The sequence below is a fragment of the Rousettus aegyptiacus genome, unplaced genomic scaffold (assembly GCF_014176215.1).
Source record: "Rousettus aegyptiacus isolate mRouAeg1 unplaced genomic scaffold, mRouAeg1.p scaffold_m13_p_1, whole genome shotgun sequence".
NCBI lineage: Eukaryota > Metazoa > Chordata > Mammalia > Chiroptera > Pteropodidae > Rousettus > Rousettus aegyptiacus.
Genome location: NW_023416284.1, coordinates 34,525,083 through 34,551,003, shown reverse-complemented (window position 1 = coordinate 34,551,003; position 25,921 = coordinate 34,525,083). Strand labels below are relative to the sequence as shown.

The following is a 25,921-nucleotide window of genomic DNA, read 5'->3' as shown; positions in this document are numbered from 1 at the left end:
GCAGCTGTATCATTTTACATTCCCACCAACAGGGCACAAGGGTTTCACTTTCTCCATATCCTCACCAACACTTATTATTTTTTGTTTTTGATAGTAGCCATCCTAATGGGTGTGTGGTGGTATCACTGTGGTTTTGATTTGCATTTCCCTGATGACGGGTAATGTTGAGCATCTTTTGATGTGCTTTTTGGCTTTTGTATATCTTCTTTGGAGAAATGTGTATTCAGGTCCTTTGCCTATTTCTGACTTAGGTTCTTTTTGTTTGTTTGTTTGTTTGTTTTGAGTTTTTGTTCTTTATATATTCTGGATATTAATCTCTTTTTGGGTATATGATTTGCAAATATTTTCTCCCATTCTGTGGGTTGCCTTTTCACCCTGTTAATCCTGTTTTTTGATGCACAAAAATTTAATTTCCATGAAGTTTAGTTTGTCTATGTGTTCTTTTGTTGCCTGTGCTTTTGGTGTCATATCCATGAAGTCATTGCAAAATCCAGTTTTTGCACTGTTTTCTTCTTAGAGTTTTATTTTAGGTCTCACACATAGGTCATGAATCCATTTTGAGTTAACTTTTGTATTTGTCATTAGGTAAGGGTCTAACTTCATTCTTTTGTATGTGGATATTCAATTTTCCTCACACCATTTGTTAAAAAGACTGTCTTTTCCCCATTAAATGGCCTTAGCACCTTTGTCAAAAATCATTTAACCATATATGCAGGGGTTTATTTTAGGATAGAGTGCATGACATTTTATAGGATACAAAGATGAATCAGAGTACAGACTATCCTAACACACTAGAATTGGTCACAGAGAGGTTGTAAGAATTGCATTGGCTCACATTCTTGTTTTAGAGAAAAAAGGGAGAGAAAATTTGATTTAGAGGGAAGTAAAATAGCTGACTTAAAAGTTGTTTATGTCAGAATTATAGAACTTTAGATCCATTTCCAGCCATAGTTCATCTAGTTCACATCCTTATTTTTTATATATGAAGAAAAAGAGGTCTGTTGTTGGTCTTGAGGTCATAATTACAACAAACAAACAAATAAACAATAAACAAAAACATATCAACAGAAGATTTCAGCCCAGAGAAAGAACTAACATCTAGAATAGATAGAAATGGAAAGAAATGAGCTCTCTGTAACTACAAATATTCAAACAGAAGTTGAATGATTCACCACTTGTAAATTTTGCTGTAGAAGGCAGGTCTGATCATCTCTCTACCTTGCTTGCAAATGTTGTGACTTCCCCTTAAGTTCAGGATAAAGGACAGCTTTTAAAAATAGCATATGTGGCCCTTCTGATATAGTTCTAGGCTACCTTTATAATATCATCTCCTGCCATGTTCTTGATACATTCAACTGTATGAATTCTAATGTCCTTTCTAACTCTCAGATTTTATTCACATAAAAAAAAATCAGCCACCTTAAAAACAACAGACTGTTTCTAATGTTTCAAGGAAGCAAGATAAAGGGTGTGGTTGTAGTTTAAAATTCCACACATAGAATCCTTGGAACAAATTAAATAGAATCAATAGGTAGCAAGTACACACATGTGCTAGTGTGAGTCTAAGGACACATGAAATCCAAACTGGGGCAGATGAGAAGACACTTGATTTTAAAGAGAAAGGTAATCAATTTTTGTTGAATGTTTACTATGTAATAGGCATTTAACACATTTTAACTTATTTAATTTTAAGGATGCCAAAAGACAAAGAGAAATGGATCCTTTACACTACCTTTGAGGTGAGCACATACCTTAAGAAATTTGGTATTGCATACTATTTGTAGGAACCACAAAAATTTTAAACTTTGAACATATCTTCTGCTTTATAGACAACACAGAGTGTCAACAAGTAATTTCCAGGTACTTTCTATGTGTCAGAATTGTGTTGGGTGCAGGGAATACAAAAGTGAAGAAGACATGGTTAGGACCACATCATGGGGGTGATGCACTTTTTTTTGACTGGAGCTTATTATCATCAGCCAGGGTCTGTAAAAGGTTACTGACCACTGATCTCTTTTCTCGAAGAAATCGATGTATGAAAAAAAAAAAAAAAGGAGGCTCAGAGAAAACCTTTGGGACATCTGATCATATCTCTCTCATGCTTACCAATGTTTAGCAGCTGCACGTTAACTACAAGATACATGGCCTTTTATGATTTGTTCCCTTTATGATCTGCCAAATCTACTTGGTTTGAGCAGACTTATCTCTGAGGTACTTATTCTGATTTAATTTACTTACCAAATTACCTTTTTAGCCAATACGATTATTTTTGGACTAGGTTTTTCTGTCACCTAGGAAGAGAATAGCATATGAATATTGATCCACTGGGAAATTCTATATGATGAAATAAGATTTTTGCTGCAAGTAATTTTCACCTGAGTTTGGATGAAATTGAGTTCCCAGAACTTTTAGAGTGAAAGGTTAAATTTGGAGACTTAACCACAATCATGAGGTTTTTCCTGCAAGTATCAGATGTAAGTCCTCAGTATATTTTTACAGAGCAATCAGACATTTAGTATTTTATTTCTCAGTATGCTGTTTGTGATTCAATGGAAAGAATTGAATCACACAGGACTGGTGTTCTTGTCCTGTCTGTGACTTACTGCATGACCCTGGCCACTAATTAAGCCTCTTCTGCCTCAACTTTCCTCATCCTTTACAAAGAAATAATACTTTATACATACTTTGTTGTGATGATAAACAGGATTATAGTTGCTAAAATTTTCAACTCAACAAGTATGTAGGCATTAAAAGGAATACAAATATATAAGTATTTGTGCTCAATTTATAGTCTCTTAGGGTCAGACTTATAAAAGGGATTCAGAGAAAGGAGGTATCACATTCAGTGGAGAGGAGTGATCAGAAAGATTGAATAAGGGCGGTAGGAGTTGAGCTAAGTTTTCAGGAATAGGAAAGGTGGTAGAAAGGAGTTATTTGGAAGGAATGAGAGCAGAGAGGTGCTCCAATTCTGTCTGGCCCCAGCTTTTATTTCCAGACATATTATCTCCTGTACACTCCAGACTAAATTGTGTTCTCTGAATCACATACATGTGTCTGACACATAGCAAGCAAGCCTCCAAGGTCTACTTCTACCTCTTCCATTAAATCCTCACCCAAGTGAAATTTATCACGCTGTCCTCCGTATTAGCCCAGCCTTTGTTATGACCTATTGCTTTTAATTGTAGCTCAACAGAACCACCTTTCTTGCTCAGTGGTGAACTTTTTGGAGACAGAAATCTGATTTCTCTTTGTATCCCTAGCCACCTAACTCAATGCTTTGCTCTTATTAAGTAACCAGGAAATTTTATTCAATTGAACTTGCTGCAAGGACATTGATATCACTCACTAAAGTGAAGGACATGTTGGTATCATCTTAATGTCTCTATATGATTTAACTTTTGTGTCCTCTGTTTTCCGTACATCATCTTTGTGAAGTAGCTTGTTTGACTTTACAAACTTACAGATGAGGAAAAGCAGAGGGTGCATTTGCTCAGTCATCCAGCCGATAAGTACCCATCAAGACTCTTTTGACTTTTAATACACTACTCTATGCACTATACTGGGGCCCTGTGCTCACAGCTCTAGTTTTCTCATTTGTAATTGGGAGTAACAGTTTCGACTTTATGGGGTTTTGATGAAGATTAAATGGGGAAGTATGTGAAGTCCCTACTAAAATGCCTAGCACTTAACAGGCAATGCTTGGTCCCTTCTCACCAAGCTTAGGATTCATAGGGACTTGAACAGATAAGTGAGTTATCCAGTTCTGGGGGGTAGTGGGAAGTAGATGTACTACACAGAGAGGAATGTCCTTCTGTAACCTCTACAGGTTCCAGTCTCCGAGTCAGAAGAAATTTTGTAAATACTTAAGATTTAGCATCCCTCCACTAAACCTACCCTTGTCATATCTTTTTCCTAATTAGCATGTATCAAATGCAAGGGTTGTAGTTATATGAATTATCCAGCTTTGAGGTCAGATGTTGGTTGAATACTCTCCGAGGCTGGGGCCTTAAAAAAAAACCAACGTAAATTCTCTCGGTTTGTAACTTTAAAAACGTGGAGGGACCCAACACATTAAAAGCAAGGGCAGGGGTGGGGGCGGGGATTGGATGGTAGTTGATTCCAAACCTTCGTGAAACTAAAGAAATGATTTCTAAAAAATTTTTTCGTGGGGGTATGCTCTTGGGATGTCTCCGCTGTGCTCTTTTACTGAATTGGCTGCCTTCTAAAAACAAAAGCACTTCAGTTTTGGTGGGCTTGTGGCAAAAGTGAATACGCGAGGGTCGACCCTGGAGGCTTCCCGATGGTGCCCAGAAGCCCGCGCTATCCGCCTAAGGTCCGCGGATGCTCGGACCGGATCCGTGAGCCAGGCCAGAGGGTGCAAGTCCAAGGCTGGATTTCCTTCCCCAGGGGACCTATTTCGGAGCAAGGCGTGGGGGCGGTTTTTGGGCCCTACTTCCCACATGGGGGCCTCGGCAGGGCGGCCCGCAGCCCAGGAGCCAGCTTGAGCAGCGCGGCAGGGCCCGCGATCCTGGCCTCCTCGTGGACGCGGGTGTCCTCGCGCCACTCCCTAGTGGGGCCCCGTCAGGGAGCGGGACCTCCGGACCAGCGCTCGGTGGCCCCGCCCCTCCCCGCGAGCCAGAGACTTCGGTCCTTCCCCAACGCTAGAGTGCCCCGCCCCCTCCTCGCGGGCTAACTAGTGTCCTCCCGCGCCCGCCACTTCCCTCAGCGTGAGCGAATGCACTGCACTCTCACATCGACCCCTCCTCATTGTTTCCCGCTGCCACTACAAGCCCCCGAACGTTGCCCCTCCCCCACTGGTGTTTACTACCCCAGCTCCAGCTTAACTGGTGTCCAGGGGCGCCCCAGAACCAAGGAAGGGCGCACTCCTGGACCCTGCGTCTCCTCTCCGGGGTCTACCCCGCTTCGCTCTCCTACCCCACCTCCGGGTAGGGCTCCATTCTGGGATCCATCCCACTTTCCCCTCCCCCTCTCCCCTTCTCCTTCTCCTTTGGCCCCCTCCCTTCAGCGGGTCCTCCTCTTTCTCTCCCTCTCCTTCCTCCCCCTCCCCTCCCCTTCCCCCCCCCACAATGCAGTTCGCGGCGCGGCGGACATGGCGGTGGAGTCCTGAGCTCGTCGTCTCCCGGCCTCCAGCGGCGAAGGCGGCAGCGGCAGCGGGAGGCGGAGGGGGAGCGGGAGCCATTGAGATGAGGAGGCGCCGCGCGCGCCTGTAGCTCGCAGGCCTCGCAGGTACGGAGGTTCTGGCCGCGGCGAAGCACCGGGCGCCGAGGGGGTGTGCTCGGGGCAGGCCCGGCGGCCCCCTGTTTGCCCTCAGGTGCCGCGCCTCGCAGGTGTCGGGGGCAGGGCTGGAGCGGGTCTCAGCCGCCCCCTCGGGGCCTGACACTTCTTTCTTTTCTGGAATGGGTTTCGGTATCCAGTGGAAGGCAGAGATAAGGGAGGTAGGGGCGGTGGCCTGGGCGGCCTGAGGACGGCATTGGGGCACTTTGGGGCCGAACTCCACTGAGAGGCTGCTTGGGGCTCTCAGTCCCGGGCCGAAACCTGTAGACCTGGGAGGCGGGTTTTGAGTTAACGGAATTGGCGTGAGTATTCTCTTGGGTCCGGTAGGATTCCGCGTCATGTGCTTCTCTTTCATCCTTGCTTAGATGTAGACATACATATATAACAAATATACACACAGATAATACCTCTATTTTCTCTGGGCTCACCCTTGTCAAGAGAAGGCAGAGTTGTCTGTGTGGATTTCGTTTCTTGCTCGCCCGCCTTCCCTCCCGTCTACCCCCACCCCCGCCCCAGTCGAATGGTGGTATGAACGCATTTGACGTGGGGAAACTCTGAGTTTCGTATTTGTAAACAGCACTCGCCGAGTGTATTGCACTCCTCCACGAGAGGTTCAAGGTCCTTTTGGTATCTGGATTGCAAAAGAATGAGATATTTAGACCTGAAAGAAGCGCATCATCAGGACTTCCAGTCGTACCCGAATGGGATGAATTACTGTTATTTTAACAACAAATCTTTAATTACATAAATTTTGTACCTTGCACGAGATCATAGTTTCGGTATACCATGTTTCCTGATTTTGTTATATTTTCGATAACAAAAATTCCTTACACATTTGACGTTTTACTTCCTTTTGAAATCTTTTTAGTGTCCAGAAATGCAGTTCGAATTGTATATCGTTGGTATCCAGTAATTAGCTGGAGTGGATCAGATTACCTTTTGTTTCCAAAGATTCCCCCCCCACCCAAGACTTGTAGTAGCGAAATGTGTAACACTGGTGAAACATATCCTGTTTCTGTTCTTAAAGTAATGAGAACTATTAGCTAATAAAATTCGATAATCCCCGTTGGATATAATAATTTAGAGAGAATACCATACCAAGGTGGTGAATTGTAGGCTGGTTTAGAAAAAGTTGACTTTTTTTTTTTTGTTTATTATCAGCCAGCATGTTCTGTGTATGAGTGAACTGTATGCTGAAATTTTCTTTAGGCCCAGAAAACCCTTATATGTTTTCTTAGGAATTGCTGCACTACACTGCATCCTAGTACATATTAGTCACAACTTGTAAAATTAAGAAATATTGATTTATGTAGAAATCTGTGCTTAAGGTAATTCACTACTGTTTTGTGTACTATAATGCTTTCATAAAATTTAAAGAGTGCTTCTTAAAAACCACATGCTTTGTGGAAGATAAGAATTTTAAGTCATTTTATGATTTGAAAATATATTTAATATAAACAAAAGGAACTTGCTTTAAAAAAGAGCTCTTCCAGATAAATTTTCCTGCCATTTGCAGTTTTTCATTTGACTAGTGTGGAAATGAAAAAGTAAAGCTTCCTTGAAATAATACACTAGGAGAAGTGAAAGTTATTGACATTTAATATTTTAAGTCTAGCAAATAACTAAATAAAAAAGAAATTAAAGTTTTTCCATTGTCCTAGGTCAAGTTGTTATTAATACAGATAAATTAACAAGATGTTATCATGCACAAAAGTTTAATTTTGTAAATCTTAAATCACCCTTAGAATTAACATTTTAAAAGATAATTTAGCTAGAACAGTGTAGTCTACGTTACAGTTTTAGAATTTTTTAAAATCAAAATTTATAATTAATGAAAAGCTGTTTAAAGAGAATTTTTATTACTTCTCAAAGCAGATTTATTTTAGTAAGTAATTAGAGAACTTTTTGTGACCTCAAAGTTAACCTTGACATGCGTAATAAGCACTGTTAATTATGTTCTGTTCTTTTTAGAATGTCATATCAGGGTCTATGGGTATAGAAAGGTGTTTGCATTTATTTTCTGCAGAAAGTTTCTGGTTTCAGAGAAATGAGACTTACCTGTAAATGCTGATGGCATTAAATTTTATCAATCCTTAAAAATCAGACCATTTTGATAGAACAATTCAGTGAGATGTTCCTTTCTAAACTACAAATGCTTGAATTCATAGATGTTACAAAATTTAGTTAAAGTCATTACTACAGATTAGAATTATATTCTAAAAAAGAACTACTCTAGAAAGACCTAAAACAGGCAAGGGAAAAGGACACTAGTTTAAAGCTGGATATATAGACTTTTTTCTTAATTTAAAGGAATTAGGATTGTTTACACTGAACTAAGTGAATTAGAATTGTTTCTAATAAACTAAGTTTTAATTTTAGAATCCTAGGTAATTGTATAAGTTGGGGAAATGTTTAAAAACCAGCATAATGTCTCTGAGTGTTTCTTACAAATCTAAAAAGAAGAAAAGGTATGTAAATGCAAAGATGAACAGTTTAGATTTTTTCCCCTTAAGTGAGAGAGTTAATTCATATGATATGTTATGGTTTCCAAATTGTTTTTATATCAGCTTATTTCAGTGGATGTTCACAATTATCCTGTGTGTTAAAGGGGGAGAGAAAAGGGAACTAACATTTGTCTTGTTATGGGCATAGTGCTAGACATGTTTATGCACCCCCCCCCCCTCGCTGTTCAATTTAACAACCCTATGAAACCTGTTTTGTAGATGAGGAATCTCTGACTCAGAGGTTAAGTAATTTGCTTAAGATCATAGAATCAGAAAGATTCAAAGCAGCTCTGTGTGTTCTGCCTATTATATATATTGCTTCTCTCATATATCAAGTATTCTCTTAAATATATAGAAGAAACTGCCTAAGGTTGCTCATCATTTGTTCATTATTTATTAATTTCATCAAACATTTGCATTTGGACTTTATGTTAGACACTGCTAGGATTTAGATATAGAAAATTATTAAAGATAATCTCTCAGGGAACTCAATATACATATAGATATAGATAAATTGTAATATACTAGATTATAGGCATTCGGAAGGAAAAAGCTGGCTTTTGAGGGATGAATAGGAGTTTGCTAGGTGGAGAAGGGGCCAGAGAGGTCATTCCAGAGCTGAGGAGTAACGTATGCAAAAATGATAAGTTGTTATGGGGCTTAGTGTGTAGGAAAGAGTGAGAAATTTGGAAATTTGGTGTGGCAAGAATTGAGGATTTATGGATATAGCAATGAGATAAATGATTGGAAGTAGCAGTCTGGTTTTGAAAGTTATTGTATATGTTAAATTAAGGCATTTGGGTGTTTATCTTGTAAAACAAGATCACCAAGTGAGGTAGTAGTTGAGCAGTAACTGAAAGTACGTTTTCTCAGCTTTAGTTTAGTATTTCTTTTCCGCTTCCTCACCAACAGATTTTACCTATTTTCAGTCTGGATAGTCTAGCCATCTTTTCCAAGCCACTCTCTTCTCCTCGCTCTACTTTCTCTATTTCAGACTGATGTTTTGCGAATCCCGTTAGTCAAATCTTATTGATGTAGTATCTTAGAAGACTCTTTTGAGAATAAATACCTCTGAGAGAAAACACCTTGTTATGGTTACTTAAGAAGTTTTTTATTCTTTGGCTTGGGTTAGTTGACTGTTTCTACTTTAACACTAGAAAGCAATAGGATAAGGCATTGGGGAGTGTGAGCTGACTGAAGAAGAAACATTCCTGCAAGCTCAGTGTTCATCAATAAAGATGGGCAAAGTCCTAATCTTTACACAAAGTAGCCTCTATTTTCAAAAAGAAATAGGTATGTTTGGAAGTCACAATAGCCTGAGAGTTTTGAATGAGTATTTGATTTATAATGATAAGACATAACTTACTGCACAGTTACCCTGTGCTAATTTCTTTCTAAAGATCTTAGAAGTATTAACTCAATCCACACAACAACCTTTTTTATGTTGTTCTCATTTACAGGTGAGGTAAGTAGGCGCAGAAGGGTTTTAAGTACCTTGGGCAAGATCTCATAGTTAGTTTGCTGCATAGTTAGGATTTGAACTCCAGATGTCTACGTCTAGAGTCAGAGCTCTTAACCAGTATACTATGTTGCATCTCAATTTTAGGTTGTCAAAATTTAGTATGCAGAGCGTGTTAAATTCAGTATACTCATATAGATTGTCAAAAAATATTTTTTAAGAACCTAAAGTATGAATTATACATAATGAAATCTGAGTGCATTTTGTCAGTCTGAGCTGTGTACACTGTAGTTTAAATAATTTAAATAATAGTTTAAATAATAAATAATAATAGTTTAAATAATAAATAATAGTTTAAATAATAAATAATAATAGTTTAAATAATAAATAATAATAGTTTAAATAATAAATAATAAATGATTAAAATTAATCAGTCTTTAAGCTTCAGTCTTGTGCTTTGTGTTAGTTTAGGCTAGTAGTAGTCACCCTATGTTTGGGGACCTCTTGGGGGGGTTCTATAAGTCATAACTTGTCATAATAATAATAAAATAATATTTGCCTTTTTCCATCTCCTATTATCTGGAATGTAGAGTAATACCTACTTGACGTGAAAGCATTATTACTTTGATGGCTAATGAAATATGAAGTATATATTTTTTTTCTTTTTCTTGAGATATAATTTACAACACCATACAATTTGCCCTTCTAAAGTGTATAGTACAGTATATATTCATAAGATTAAGTAATCATCACTACTGATTCCAGAACATTTTCATCTTCCCAAAAAGAATCCCTGTGCCTATTAGCAGTCATTCCCCTTCCCTCTCCCATACCTCCAGCCTTTGGCAATCACTAAGCTACTTTCCATCTATGGATTTCCCTATTCTGGACATTTCATATAAATGGAATCATGCAACATATGGCTTTTTGTGGCTGGCTTCTTTCACTGAGCATAATGTTTTCAAGGGTTATCCATATTGTATCATGTATTAGCATTTCATTCCTTTTTATGGCTGAATAATATTACATTCTATAGAGCTACCATGTTTTGTTTATACATTCATCATTTGATAGACATTTGGGTTTTCCACTCTGGCTATTATGAATACTCTTGCCATGAATATTCATGTAAAAGTTTTTGTTTAGAAGTATGTTTTCCTTTTTCTTTAACATATACCCAGAAGTGGAATTGCTGTGTGTTTTGATTCATTTATGTTTTCGTTTACAAGGACTTGCCAAACTATTTTCCATGAGGCTGTGCCCACTAATAATGTATGAAGGTTAAATTTCTCCACATCTTCAACACTTGTTATTGTCCATTTTTTAAATTTTAGCTGTTCTAACAGGTGAAGTGGTATCTCATTGTGGTTTTGATTTGCATTTCCCTTATGACTAATGATACTGAACACCTCTTCATATGCCTGTTTGCCATTTGTATATCTTATTTGGAGAAATGTTAATTCATATTCTTTGCCCATTTAAAAATTTGGGTTAGAGCTTCTGGTCAAGATGGCGTAGTAGGTAAATGCTGTGCTGGGCTCTTTCCATAACCACATCAAAATTTCAAGTAAACTACAGAACAACCAGCATTGAGAATCACCTGAAGGCTAGCTGAACAGAAGTCCTATTAGTAAGGCTATATAGAAGAAGCCACTTTGAGACTGGTAGGAGGGGTGAGACGTGGAAAGGGCTGATCCCATGCCCACGTGTAGTGGTTAAAAGTAGAGAAATCTTGGCTGCAGAGGTTTCCCCTGAGGAGCAAAGGATCCCAGCCCACACAGGCTCCCCAGTCAGTGCTTCCAGTGCCTGGAAGAGAAGTCTACATAATTTCTGGCTGTGAAAACTAGTGGAAATTGTGGCTGAGTGAAAGGGAGGGCTGTTGGAGTCCCAGGCAGTCCTCTTAAAGGGCCATTCACAGACTTACTTACTGATGAACTTGCGCACTATGAGCTGCAGTGCTGGGGCAGCAGCTTGAAAAGTGCCAGGGACATAGAGGAAAGAACTGAATTGTCTGGTTTCAGGTTGAGGGCTGGAGAAGCAGCTTTCTCCCAGACAGAAGTGCTGGCAGAAGCCATTGTTCCTCTGCTGAGCTCTCCTGCCACCCAGCCTGCAGGTGCCATATCTGAGTCTCCATCAACTCAGCTAATACCTATTGCCCAGCCCTGGTAATTCCCTGAGACCCCACCCCACCTTGCTTGTGGGCCCACTCAAATCACTTCCCATGGCTTTTCCATACAAACAGCTTGTCTGGGCTCCTGCTCCAGACTTTCTTAAAACCTCTCAAAGGTTCACAAACCCCAAACAAGCAGCATCTTGCCTTGACCTGCCCCATACCTTTTGCTAAGCTACCCCAGGCCCTGCACTAGTGGTAGTTGGCCTTGGTTTACAGCTTAGCCTCTCCCAGGCACCTCTAAGCCCAACACACAAGTGACAACCATCTGCATTTCTTTTTGTAGCTCATACCTAGTGGCTTTAGATAAGGAGTGCATAGGCAGTGTCTAACCTTGGTCTACACCAGAGCTCCTCCTAGGAGGGCACTGAACCAGCACACCTGGTGACCAGCTTCAGACCACACCAGAGCACCATCCAACCACCTCCACAAATGACACACCAAGGGCAGACTGAGCAGGCACCATAGCCTTGTTAAAGTGAATCCTGCTGTGTAGGGCAAACCCCTGCACAACAGCTTCTTCACTGTAGCCACAGCCAGTCCTCACATTTAATCAGCCTGAGAGTCAGTCCCTGCCATTGATATGCAGACAGCATCCAAGGCTCAACTACAGCAGGAGGGCACACAATACCCATGCAAGGGACGCATCTGGAACACTTGGCTCAGGTGACCAGGAAGGAGACTGTACTACATACCTACTACATAAAGCCATTCAACCAAGACCAATATGTAGAAACAAATAAAGGGAGGCAGCCAAAATGAGGAGACAAACATGTCCCAAAATGTGAGATCAAGACAAAGCTCCAGAAGAAGAATAAACAAATTGGAGACAAGCAATCTACCAGACACAGAGTGCAGAACACTGGTTATAAGGATGCTCAGTGAACTTAAGGGGAGGGTAGATGAACTCGCTGAGCACTTTAACAAAGAGATAGAAAATGTAAAAATGAAGATAGAAAACATAAAATCATAAATAAAAAATACAGTAACTGAAATGAAGAATGTATGAGAAGGAATCAACAGTAAATCAGATGATGTAGAGGATCAAATCAACGATTTGGAAGATAAGATAGCAGAAAACACCCAATCAGAAGAGCAAAAGGAAAAAATCCAAAAAAATGAAGATAGTTTAAGGAGCCTTTGGGACAATATTAAGCATATTTACATGTGCATCATAGGGGATATCAGAAAGAGAAGAGAGAACAAGAAATTGAAAACTCATTTGAAGAAATAATGATGGAAAAGTTCCCTAATCTGGTGAAAGAAATAGACATACAAGCTCAGGAATCAGTGAGTCCCAAACAAGATGAACCCGAAGAGGCCCATATTAAGACACATCAAAATTAAAATGCCAAAGGTTAAAGACAAAAAAAGAATCTTAAAAGCAAGAGAAAAGCAGTTAGATACCTACAGGGGAGCACCCATGGCTGTCAGCTGATTTCTCAACAGAAACTTTGCAGGCCAGAAGGGATTGGCATGAAATATTCAAAGTGATGAAAAACAGAGACCTACAACCAAGATTACTCTACCCAGCAAAGCTGTCATTTAGAGTCTAAGTACAGATAAACAGCATCTCAAGACAAGATAAAGCCAAAGGAGTTCATCACCACCAAACCAATACTACAAGAAATGTTAAAGGGATTTCTTGAAGAAGAAAAAATATGTATCAAAAATGTGAATAATAAAATGCCAATAACTATGTATCTATCAAGTTACTTTAAATGTAAATGGATTAAGTCCTCCAATCAAAAAACAAAGGGTGGCTGAATAGATAAGAAAACAAGACCTTTACATATGTTACCTACAAGAGACTTCACATTGAAAGACACACACAGACTGAAGGGGTAGAAAAATATATTTCATGAAATGGAAATGGGAAGAAAAAGCTGGGGTCACAATACTTATACCATACAAAATAGACTTTAAAATGAAGGCTCTAACAAGAGACAAAGAAAGTCCCAGTAATTCTACTTCTGAGTATTCCAAGAAACTCAAAGCACAAATTCAAAAAGACATACATTTATATGTTCATTGCAGCATTATTTACAATAGCCAAGCAACCTAAGTGTCCATTGATAGATGAATGGATAAAGAAGCAATGCATATATACAATTAAATACTACTCAGCCATTAAAAAGCATTGAAATCTTGCCATCTGCAACAACATGGATGGACCTAGAGGGTATTACGCTAAGTGAAATAAGCCAGACAAAGAAAGACAATATACCATGTGATTTCACTTATATGTGGAATCAGAAAAATAAACTCATAAATACAGAGAACATTTTGATGGCTGCCAGATGGGAGGGGTTTGGGAGGATGGATGAAAAAGGGGAAGGCATTAACTACAAATTGGTAGTTACAAGATAGTCATGGAAATGTCAAAGTATAGCATCAGGAATATAATCAATAATATTGTAATTATGTATGGTATCAGATGGGTACTGGATTTATTGGGATGATCACTTAGTAAGTTTATAAATATCGAATTACTTTGTTGTATACCTGAAACTAATATAATATTTTATGTCAACTGTAATTGAAAAATTCAGTTATTTTAAATAAGTAAAAATTTGAGTTATCTTCTTATTGTTAAGCCGTAAGAGTTCTTTATGTGTTTCGTATACTAGATCCTTATCAGAAAAATGATTTACAAAAAAGTCCTTTCATTTTGTGGATTCTTTTCTTTTTTTTTTTAAATTAAGAAATTGTAAAATGTACATAACATAAAATTTACCATTTTAATTATTTTTAAGTGTGGAAAAGTTCCCTAATCTGTAGGTCCACTTACATTATTATGCAACCGTCACCACCGTTTATCTTCAGAACTTTTTAATTTTTCCCAAACCAAAACTCTGTACCTTTCAAGTAGTAACTCCCTATATCTTTCTCCCCACCAACTCCTAGCAACTACCATTCTACGTTCTAGGAATTTGACTACTCTGTATAATTAGAGTCATACAATATCTGTCCTTTTGTGATTGGCTTATTCCATTTAGCACAGTGCCTTCAAGGTTCATGCTGTAGCATGCATCAGAATCTCCTTTTTTAAAGCTGAATAATATTCTGTTGTATGTATATAGCACATTGTGTTTATCCATTCATATGTTGATAAACACTTATTTTGCATCCACCTTTTGGTTATTGTGAATGATGCTGCTGTGGACATGGGTATAAATGTCTGTTTGAGTCTCTGCTCTTAGTTCTTTGGGTATGTACCCAAAAGTGGAATTGCTGGATCTCATGGATAAATCGACCCATTTTGTTTTATTTTTAGAGGAACTGCTATATTCTTTAAATTTTCTTTAGCATGTTTTTGAAACATATAGTTTTCAATTTTGCTGAAGTCTTATTTATTTATTTACTTATTTATTTTCTATCTATTTACTTGATAAAGTCCAATTTAGCTATTTTGTTTTTGGTCGCTTATGCTTTGGGAGTTATAACTAAGAAATCATTACCTAATTCAAGATTACAAAGATTTTCACCTGTGTTTTTTCCTACCATTTTTATAATTTTAGCTTTTACATTTAGGTCCTTGATCCATTTTGAGTTAATTTTAGTGTGAGGTGTGAGGTAGAAGTCTAACTTTATTCTTTTGCATTTGGCTATCTGGTTGACAAGACTGTTCTTTCCTTTGTTGAATGGTCTTGGCATCCTTATTGGCAATCAGTTGACCATAAATATCTGTTTATTTCTAGATTTTTAATTATTTCTGGATTCTCCACTGATCTGTTTTATTCTTATGCCCGTACCACCCAGTCTTGATTAATGTAGCTTTGTAGTACGTTTTGAAATCTGAAAATATGAGTCTTCCAATTTTGTTCTTTTTCAAGGTTGTTTTTCCTCTTTGGAGTGCTTTGCAATTGAATATGAATTTTAGGATCACCTTGTCAATTTGTGCTCTCCCTCCCACCCCCAAAAAGCGGGAATTTTGAAGGGTGTTTGTGACGAATCTGGGGACCAGTTTGGTGAGTGTTGTCATCTTAATATTTTTTCCATGAGGTATTTTTTCATTTACTTTTATTTCCTTTGAGTTGGCTTTCATCTATTTACTTCAGCAATATTTTCAGTGTATGTCTTGTATTTCTTTTGTTAAATTTATTACTAAGTATTCTTTTTGATGATGTTATAAATGGAACTGTTTTCTTAATCTTTTAGATTTTTCATTGCTAGTGTATAGACATACAACAGATTTTTGTATATTGATCTTGGATAGCAACCTTGCTGGACTTATTTATTAGCTTTAATAGTTTTTGGTGGATTCCTTAGGATTTTCTACATATAAGATCATGTCATATGCAAATATTTATTTCCTTCTTTTCCAGTTGGGATTATTTTTATTTTTTTCTAATTTCTTTGGCTAGTACAATGTTGAATAGATGTGAAGAGAGCAGACATCTTTGTCTTGTTCCTGCTCTAAGAGGAGGAAATATTTAGTCTTTCACTGATAAGTATGATGTCACCCGTGAGTTTTTCTCAGATGCTCTTTGTCAGGTTGAGAAATTTCCATTCTATTCCTAGTTTGTTAGGTGTTTTTATTGTAAAAGGGTGCTAGATTTTATCAAATGCTTTGTGTGTATGTGTCTATTGAGATGATTCTGGTTTGTGTCCTTTATTAATACAGTGTATTACATCAATTGATTTTCATATGTTGAATTAATTTTCCATTCCTGAAATTGTTCCTGATATATAATCCCTTTTGTTCCTGGATTTGATTTGCTCCTGTTTTGTTGAGGATTTTTACACCTATATTCATAAGAGACATTGGTCTGTAGTTTTCTTGTGATGTTTTTGTGTGGTTTTGCTATTGGGTAATACTGGTCTCACAGAACAAGTTAATATACATGTATTTGATAAATTTATCAGTTTTAATATCTAATTATATAGGTGTCAATAGTTATAACCCACAAAAGTTCTTTGGATCCTCAGCGATTTAATTAATTAATTTTAAAATTTAATTTATTATTTTTTATGGTGACACTGGTTCACGAAATCCAATAAGTTTCAGCTGTACACTTTTAACAGTAAGGCATATATATATTTACACTATGTGTTCACCACCCATAGATTTCTTTTTGTTGCCACATATTTGACCCCTTGTACCTCCCCCCCACTCAGTGATTTTTAAAAGAAGAAATGTATTCTGAGATCAAAAAGTTTGAGAACACCTGGTTTAGCCTATGAGACATGCCCTAGTGCCTAAGCATTGGGCCAAAAATTGGGATTCTTGTTTCTTATTAGTCATAAACCAGTCCCATTTGTGTCATTTTAGGCAAGTCATAAACTCATTAATGTGTAAAATGGAAACACTACAAAATTGTGTTAACTTCACAGATGCATTAAGATAAATGAATGGGTATTCTAGACATGTATTAGCTGTTGCCATATCCTTCAAAAACATTTTTTTTTTAAACAAATATTTTTAAGAGCTCCAGGACTTTATGTAGGAACTTGTGGTATTGTTATGTGACAGTGTCTTGGATTCTGTCATAGAGGTAAAAAATTGTTAGTTTGTGTTTGAAACTTGTATTTAAGATTTCTGTGATACTACCAGTTTTAAACCAGTGATTTTCAGTATGTGAGTTACCCTACTTTAAAAAGATTTCCTAATCACTTTGGAAAGCCTTGTAAAACCATTTCTAGTTATCCTTTCTCTGTCCCCCACCCTATTCTTGTGTTTCTCTTTATTTTTGTTGAGAGTGTATTCTATTTCTCAGATGTGTTGGAACAGAAAGAATATTGAAGACCATTATTCTAAGTCCTCTAAGGGATGTAGCTTATTTTCCTCACATCTGTTTCCTCAAGGCCAGGAAGCCAGACCCATATTTTTCAACATATTGTGTTTATTGTTGTATTTTCCACTAAAATTACTGTTCTCTTAAGACTAGTGCCATGCCGCCTATATTTCTTACCCAATTTTGTCATTCCAGTCTAGGAACCTCTAGGTCACTCTCCTATATATGCTGATAACTTGGGTGTAATTCTTGACATCATATTGGGCAATTGGAAGAGTAATATTTGAAGGTCATCTAGCTCCTTAACTTTATTTTTCCTTAATTTCTGTATTCCAGTGATACTCAACTCTATTTTCCTTGATATTCCTACTCATATGGTTCATACTCATATGGTTCAAAACCTGTTCTACTTCTGACCAAAATCTCCTTAATATTTATATGTACATCTTTCTCATTTCTCTAGTTTTCTGATCTATCTGTAATCTCTGTATGTCATCTCTTTTTGGCTTTATCTTTTCCTTCCACCGGAAACATGACTGTTGTGTTCCCTTACCTTATTGAAATATATTCATCCTGTCAGTTCTCTCTCCGGTATGAATTTAAATATCTGCGAATCATATAAACTAGTAGACTGGTGTTTTGTATGTTTAGTGAGGTCCTTAACACAGCTATGCAGTGTTTTAGTCAGATTTGTTTCCTGTTCCTCACATTTGCTATTGTTTTACCTCTCTTTTAAGCCCTCTACTGCCCTCTGGTTTTCTCACTCAGTGCTGGCCTTCTGTTTCATAGAACAGTGTCAGAAAACTTGTGTTCCTCGGCAGTTCTTTGAGATGCAAAACTGATAGGTGGTGGTCCTGGCAAAAGAGGCTTCTTTAGTCACATATATCTGGGAAATCTTACAAATTATATTTTTTGGAGGTTTACAGTGGTTATTAGCATATTGAAGAGTTTGAGGGTCCTTCTGGAAAGAAGCCCATTTAACTTTAATACAGCCTCTTCCCTCCCAACCTCACCAAAATTGCTTGTGATAAGGCCCCAAATAGCCTCCCAATGCTTTTTACTATTATTGATAATTACTATTATTTACTTTACTGACTCCTCTTTCCCTCTCTGCTTTTCTGTTCTGCAGAAGTTAAAACCGAAATTGTGCCACTCTTCTGCTTATAAATCTATGGCTTTTCCTTGCTAAAGTCTAAACTCTACTTGGTATGTGAACGTGTGCACCAGTTTACATTCCCAGTTCACTTTCTGTAGTCATTATGTGTGCTATTTTATGATTGTAAAAACTTGTTAGTTTGGTAACTACAAGTCTTATTTTATAGGATTATTCCTTCTCACTACCTTGCCTAAGTGGAAGATTCCCAACTATTATCTCCGTGGTGGAGGGTTTTCTTAAATTCTTTCCTCAGGGTTTCTATAGAATGTGTCACACAATAATGTCATTTGTTTATATGACTGTCTTCCCTTTTAGACATGAGCCCATGATTTATTTTTGTATCCCCAGCTTTTAACCCAGCACCTAATATTGACTAGTAATCTTTGTTAAAATTAATTCCAGATTTATATTTGTTCACTTGAACAAATGCAGGCCCAGCTACATAATTTGCAGGGCCTAGGGCAAAATGAAAATGCAGGGCCCCTTGTTCAAAAAGTAGGAAAAAAGTGCCGTTAAGTTACTAAAATATAAAGCTACAAAGTTATTAAAATATGATTCTTCTGTGATCTTTCTCTCAACTTATGTTTTTTGCCTATTTTTTAAATGTCATTCTAAATAAAGGACAATGTAAATTTTAAAATCATTAAACATGAATTTTACCATTCATTTTTATATTGTGCAATGCCAGTTTTAATACAGTATGTGAACATTTAACTTATGTGGAATTGTTGGTATTTAATAGTTTGTATATTTCATTCTTAGTAAGGGGAAACATTGCACAAAACCTACTTGACTGTTTTTAGTTCACTTATAGTTGCACATTTTACCAACACTCTACTTTTGACTTTGGCAGGACTGAAAGGAAAAGGAACTGTGACTTGCTCTATTTTTCCCTTTCCTTTTGTGTCATCGCTTTTAGCATAAAGGGTTGGTTAATATAGGGAAGTAACATGAGTAAGAAAAGATATGATAGGTTTGTTGTTGTCATTCATGTTTCTTTGAATATCATTGCCTTCTGTGTTTGAAGCAAGTTATGATTCAAACAAAATATGACTTTTTGGGCTGTTAGTACCCCTGCTTACTTAGTTGTAGACAACATGCTTACTTGGTATTCACTTTTAGTCTTGCTGAACTCCCACACACCGTGGATCACCTAGAATTCTGTGCTCATGGAGCATCCAAGCTATATGAGAATGAGTTGAAAAGGAATGGCAGATATGCATTTTGCACGTATCTTCTCTGCTCATGTGCATGTTTCATTGTCCCATCAGATTTCACTCGAAACACAGATTGAACAATAAAATTGTTAATAACTTCAAGATGGTGACAGCAGAGCTTTAAACAAGCACGGAGTCTTTCTGAGCATGGAGCCCTGTGTGACTGCTCAGATCACATGTCTGTGAAATCAGCCCTGAACAAAGGGATTGGAGGGAAATAGTAATATGCATTGAGACAAAGAGGCTTCCATGATTCACCTTGTACTAATGTGATGAGCATTGATACTGCTTGTCTTGAAGCATTCTGAAAGTTGTATACTTTATTGCCTTGAAATTAGTGACTTGTTTTGGTAAATGAAACGAGAGCAAAGGTGACCAGTGCTATTTCTTCTTTCCCTGCTTTGCTAATAATGGGAGGTAAGATAAGATTAAAGCAGTTCTGAATGCTGAGGCAATGCCAGGAAGACAGTTTCCTTGGAGAGTCACCTGAATTCACAGATTTTTCATAAGTTGATGTTGCAATAAGCATTGAATTATAGGGGTTGTTGTTATAGCATAGTGCAGTCCATTCTGCATGATACAATTTGTGAAATCCCCAAATGAGTGTGCTTTTAGAAGTACAAATCTTATAGGACTAGCACAGTTACACATCACAGTTTTTGCAACTATGGAACAGAGAGGTATCCTCAACAAATAAACCCACTCAAATAATTATAAATAAATACCCAGAAGTTGCTTGATAATGGAAAAATTAATAGCTCTCTAGTGTATCTTGCATCACAGAACCCTTTATATATAGAGCTAGTTCTTGATTATTTGTTTGTAAAGAAGAAGAGGAAAATGTAGCTTTGGTAATTTGGGAACCAGATTAATCTCCGCATCTCATTAGAAGAAAACATGAAAAACAATTTGCAATCTCAGGCTGTTTTAACAAACAAATTACTTGTGAAAAAAGCATAATGTAACTTCCTTTAACCATAGCTAGTGAAGATTTTAACATATAATAAAATGGCCCAAAAGGCTACCAATAAAGAAGGAAAAGACTTGAATAATCCAGAAAACCTAGATAATTAGGCTATGGGTGAGTATCTAGGTAATTTAATTTAGAAATCCCAAAACGGCTCTCAAAACGGCTTTGAGAGAATGGGGCAAAGTTTTACTTGCCTTTGATCATAAAAATTTTGTCACTTGATTAACCAATATAAAAAGTCACATATTAAAAAAAACTAGCTATTTTAAAGAATGATTAACATTTAAAATTTGAGGTCTGTGATACTTTATATAAGCTTAATACACATTTTAATTGAAATTTTTTTGAGCTCAAAATTTTTTTATTGCGGTAAAATATACATAAAATTTACCTTTTAAACCGTTTTTAGAGGTATAGTTCAATGGCATTAGTACATTGACAATGTTGTATAACCATCACCACTGTTTTTTGTAATTCCAAACAGAAACTTTGTACCCATTAAGCAATAACTCCCCGTTTCCCTCTCTCATCAGTCCCTGATAACCTCTGTTCTACTTTATTTCTCTGAATTCGTTTATTCTAAATATCTTATATAATTAGAATCATACAATATTTGTCCTTTTGTGACCGTTTATTTCATTTAGCACAGTATCTTCGTAGTTTATCCTTGTAGTATATATCAGAATTTCCTCCCTTTTACTAGCCGAGTATGTATATAACATATTTTGTTTATCTGTTGATAGATACTTGGGTTGTTTCTGCCTTTTGGCTTTTGCCAAATACTGCAGTAAACATGGCTGTACAAATATCTGTTCAAGTTCCTGCTGTCAGTTCTTTTGGATATATGCCTAAGAGTAGAATTGCTGGATCATATGGTAATTCTGTTTAATTTTTTGAAGAATTGCTGAACTGTGTTTTGCATTGGCTACATCATTTTATTTCCACCAACATTGTATGAGGTTTTTAGTTTCTTTACATCCTTACCAACATTTGTTATTTTCTGCTTTTTTGATAATCCCGGTGGTATTTTATTATAGTTTTAATTTGCATTTCCCTAATGACTAACGTTGAGCATCTTTTTCTGTACTTATTGACCATTTGTTTATCTTTGGAAATATGTCTGTTTAAGTCTTTTGCCCATTTGTTAAGTGGGTTGGCTCGCTTTTTTGTTACTGAGTTGTAGGAGTTCTTTATGTATTCGGGATACTAAACCCTCACTAGATACATGATTTGCAAATATTTTCTCCCATTCTATTGGTTACCTTTTCCCTTTTTTGAGAATACCCTTGCTGAACAGAAGTTTTAATTTTTTAAATTGAGCTATAATCCATATATACTATTATATTAATTTCAAGTATGTAGCATAATGATTTGTTATTTGTATTTATTGCAAAATGGTCACCACAAGTCAAGGTAACATCTGTCACCACATATAGTTACTTTTTTTTTTTCTTGTAATGAGAACTTTAAAGATTTACTCTTTTAGCAGCTTTCAAATATACAATACAGTATTATTAATTCCAGTCACCATGCTATACATTACATCCCCGGGACTTATTTAATAACTAGAAGTTTTTACCTTTTGACCACTTTCACTCTTTTCACCTCCCACTTCTCCCTCCCCACCATCTTTGGCAATCACCAATCTGTGTACCTGTGAGTTCAGTTTTTGTTTTAGATTCCACATGTAAGGGAGAGCCTATGGTATTCATCTTTGTCTGACTTACCTCACTTAGAATAATGCCCTCAGGGTCCATCCATGTGGTTGCAAATAACAAGATTTCATTATTTGTTTAATGCTGAAGAATGTCTCAATGAGCTGTGTGTGTCTGTTTGTGTATCTATTTGCATGTATCACATTTTCTTTATACATTCATCCATCAATGGACACTTCCATGTCTAGGCTATTGTAAATAGTGCTGTAATGAACATGGGGGTGTAGATATCTTTTTGAGTTAGTGTTTTCATTTTCTTCAGGTAAATACCCAGAAATAGAATTGCTGGACCATATGGTAGTTTCATTTTTAATTTTCTGAAGACCCTCTCTCCATACTGTATTTCATCATGTCTGTGCGAATTTATATTCCCACCAACAGTGCACAATGGTTCCCCTTTCTCCACATCCTTGACAATACTTATTTCTTGTCTTTTTATAATAGCCATTCTAACAGGTGTCAGGTGATATCTCATTGTGCTTTTGTTTGAATTTCCCTGATGATTAGTGACATGGAGCACCATTTCTTGTACGTGTTGGCCATCTGTCTGTCTTGGAAAATTGTCTATTCAGGTTCTCTGCTAATTTTTTGATCTGATTTTTTTTTTTTCATTTGAGTTGTATGGGTTCTTTTCCTATTTTGGATATGTCCCCTTATTGTCCCCTTATCAGATATATGATTTGCAAATATTTTCTCTTATTCTGTAGGTTGTTTTTCATTTCGCTGATGGTTTCCTTTGCTGTAGAAGCTTTTTAGTTGGATGTAGCCCGACTTGTTTATTTTTGTTTTTCTTGCTTTTGCTTTTAGTATCAAATCCAAAAAATTCATTGCTGAGAAGGATGTTAAGGAAGAAATTTTAATTTTGTTTAAGTTGATAAAATCCAATTTATTTTTTCTTTTGTTTTCTGTGCTTTTTGGTGTCATACTTTACTGTTGCCAAACCCACGGTCAGAAAGATTTACTGTTTTATATAGTATGTCTTTGTGTGTGTGTGTGTGTGTGTGTGTGTGTGTGTGTGTGTAGTTTTAGAGTATAAGGTATAGTTTTAATATAGTTCTTAAATTTAGGTCTTTGATTCGTTTTTTATCCTTTCATTGTTTCTAAAAATATGAGTATATATATTCACTTTTTACGCAAAATGAGCATACTGCAGACCTCTCTGTATGTTACTTTTTTCCTTAACAGTATATTATCACTATTACTTCATAAAAAATAGAGACTTCTTCATTTTATTTTACAACTGCATACTGTATTTTATGGTTTTATGATAGTTTTGCTACCAATTTCTTATTGGCGGTCATTTCAGTTTTTCCAGTTTTGTGCTTTTACAATCGTAAACCTTGTCTTATTTGATCCATTTTGAGTTAATTTTTTAAGTGGTATAAGGTCAGGGTCTAACTTCATTTTTCGAATGTGGATATCCAGTTTCGTCAGCACCATTTGTTAGAAAAGACTGCTTTTTCCACTGAAAACCCATAGTGCTGTTGACAAATCAATCGACCATGTTTGTGAGAGTTTATTTCTGGGCTCTCTCTTCTGTTCCATTGATCTATATGTCTTTCCTTATGTTAGTACCATACTGTTTTGATTATTTTAGCTTTTTTTTTTTTTAAGACAAGGCAACCCTTGGTTGATCTCATAGATTGCAAAGACCTTGTCAGTTTACAATCTCTTATTTTTTAAGCCTTCCTAGGCGGTCTCCCATCCAGGTACTAACCAGGCCCGACCCTGCTTAGCTTCCGAGATCAGATGGGATCGGGCTTGTTCAGGGTGGCATGACCATAGACTGATTATGTTAGCTTTGTAGTAAGTTTTGAAATCAGGAAGTGTGAGTGCTCTAACTTTTTCTAGATCGTTTTGACTATTCAGAGTCCCTTGAACTTCCATGTGAATTGTGGGATTTTTTTCTTTCACAAAAAATGCCTTTGGGATTTTGATAGTGATTGCATTGAATCTGTAGATCACTTTGGGCAGTATTGGCATCTTAACAATATTGTGAACAATGTAAGTTATAAGTTATTGGCAATAACTTACATGAAGGAAATGAGTGGGTTTGTATACAGTGGGCTGCAGTTCATGAATTCTGTCCAGTCTCCAGCTTTCTGCAGCTTTGGGAAAGCAGCTTGAATAGTTTTGAGGATTCTTGAACTTAATAACAATACTCAAGGAGTGGAATGATTAATTCTTTTAAGTAAATGATAAACACGGCGAAAAGTGTGTCTTCCAGCCTTCTGTTTCCTTAGATCTGTGAGTTACTTGAGCTTAAAATATTTACTGATTCCCAGTCTCAGTTACTGGTTACCGATAGGCAGTAATCAGAGTTTGAAAAAGGAACTGCAAGGAAGAGGTAGACAGAGAAAGGAGACTGGAAGGAATCTACGAATACAGAACATTGTTGCATTTTTTTGTCTTTAATGTGTTTCAGTAATGTCTTGTAGTTTTCAGTATACTTTTTTTTTTTTTTTGCCTCGGTTAAGTTTATTTTTAAGTGTTCAATTATTTTTTGATGCTATATAAATGATATTGTCTTCTTAATTTTCTTTATGGATTGTTCATTGCAAGTGTATAGAAATAGATCTGATCTTTGGTCCTCAACCTTTTTGGCACCGGGACTTATGTTCTCTTATGAGGATCTAATGCCTGATGATCTGAGGTGGTGATAGCACTGGAGAGCTGTAGCAGATACAGATGAAGCATTTTTCATTTGCCCGTGGCTCTCTTCCTGCTGTGTGGCCTGGTTTCTAACAGGCCACTGAGTGGTACTGTTCCTTGGCTCAGGGTTTGGGGACCTCTGCTTTAAGGGTTTTTTTTACATATAAGATAATGTCACCTGCAAACAGATAATTTTACTTCTTTCCAATTTTTTATGCTTATTCTTTCTTTTATTTTCCTAATTGCTCTGGCTAGACCTTCTAGTACTATGTTAAATAAAAATGGCAAAAGCAGACATCCTTTTCTTATTCCTGATCTTGGGGAAAAAGTTTTCAGTCTTCGAATAGTGAATGTAATGATAGCTGTGGTTTTCTTTTTTCTTCTCTTCTTCGCTTTTTCTCTTTCTTTCATAGATGGCTTTTATCATGTTAAAGGAGTTCCTTTGTTGTTAGTTTATTGAATGTTTTTATCTGGAAAGGGTGCTGGATTTTGTCAGATACTTTTTTCTGCATCAGTTGAGATGTGTTTTTCTTTTCTTTCAATCTATTAATGTGGTATATCACATTGATTTATTTTCATATGTTGAATCACCCCTTATATTCTGAAAACCTCACTTTGTTATGATGTATAACCTTTTTAATATGCTGTTGAATTTGGTTTACTGGTATTTTGCTGCTGATTTTTGCACTTATATTCATAGTATCAGGGTAATTCTGGCCTCATAGAATGAATTAGAAAGTGTTTTTTCCTTTTCAGTTTTTTGGAAAAGTTTGAGAAAGATTGATATTCTTTAAATATTGAGTACACTGTTATGGTCTTCTGGTTCTGGGCTTTTTGTTGTTGGAAATTTTTTGATTATTGATTTAATCTACGTCTTTTGTCGTGTGTTCATATTTTGTATTTGTTCTTGACTCAGTTTTGGTAGTTCGTGTTTTTAGGAATTTGCCCATTTTATCTGGATTATCTAGTTGTTCATAGTATTCTCTTATAATCCAGATTTTTAAAAATCCTATGAAATACTACTTTATCTCCATTTAAAAAAATT

General features: G+C 36.6%; 1 protein-coding gene and 1 pseudogene across 13 annotated transcripts in view; one reads left to right on the top strand and one right to left on the bottom strand.

Moving 5' to 3' along the window:
- Positions 1-4,735: 4,735 nt before the first annotated feature.
- TUT4 (terminal uridylyl transferase 4) overlaps positions 4,736-25,921 on the top strand; it is a 99,161-nt gene continuing 77,975 nt past the window's right edge. For 9 of the 13 annotated variants that reach the window (XR_004954952.1, XM_016120308.2, XM_016120315.2 and 6 more), the window contains exons 1-2: positions 4,736-4,946; positions 5,094-5,247. The gene's annotated coding sequence lies outside the window, so the exon portion shown is untranslated. Of the gene's footprint in view, positions 4,947-5,093; positions 5,248-15,264; positions 15,400-25,921 lie in introns of those variants that run through there. The other 4 variants (XM_016120316.2, XM_016120313.2, XM_016120305.2 and 1 more) reach the window with 3 other exon arrangements.
- Positions 23,884-24,011, bottom strand: LOC118605335 (annotated as a pseudogene).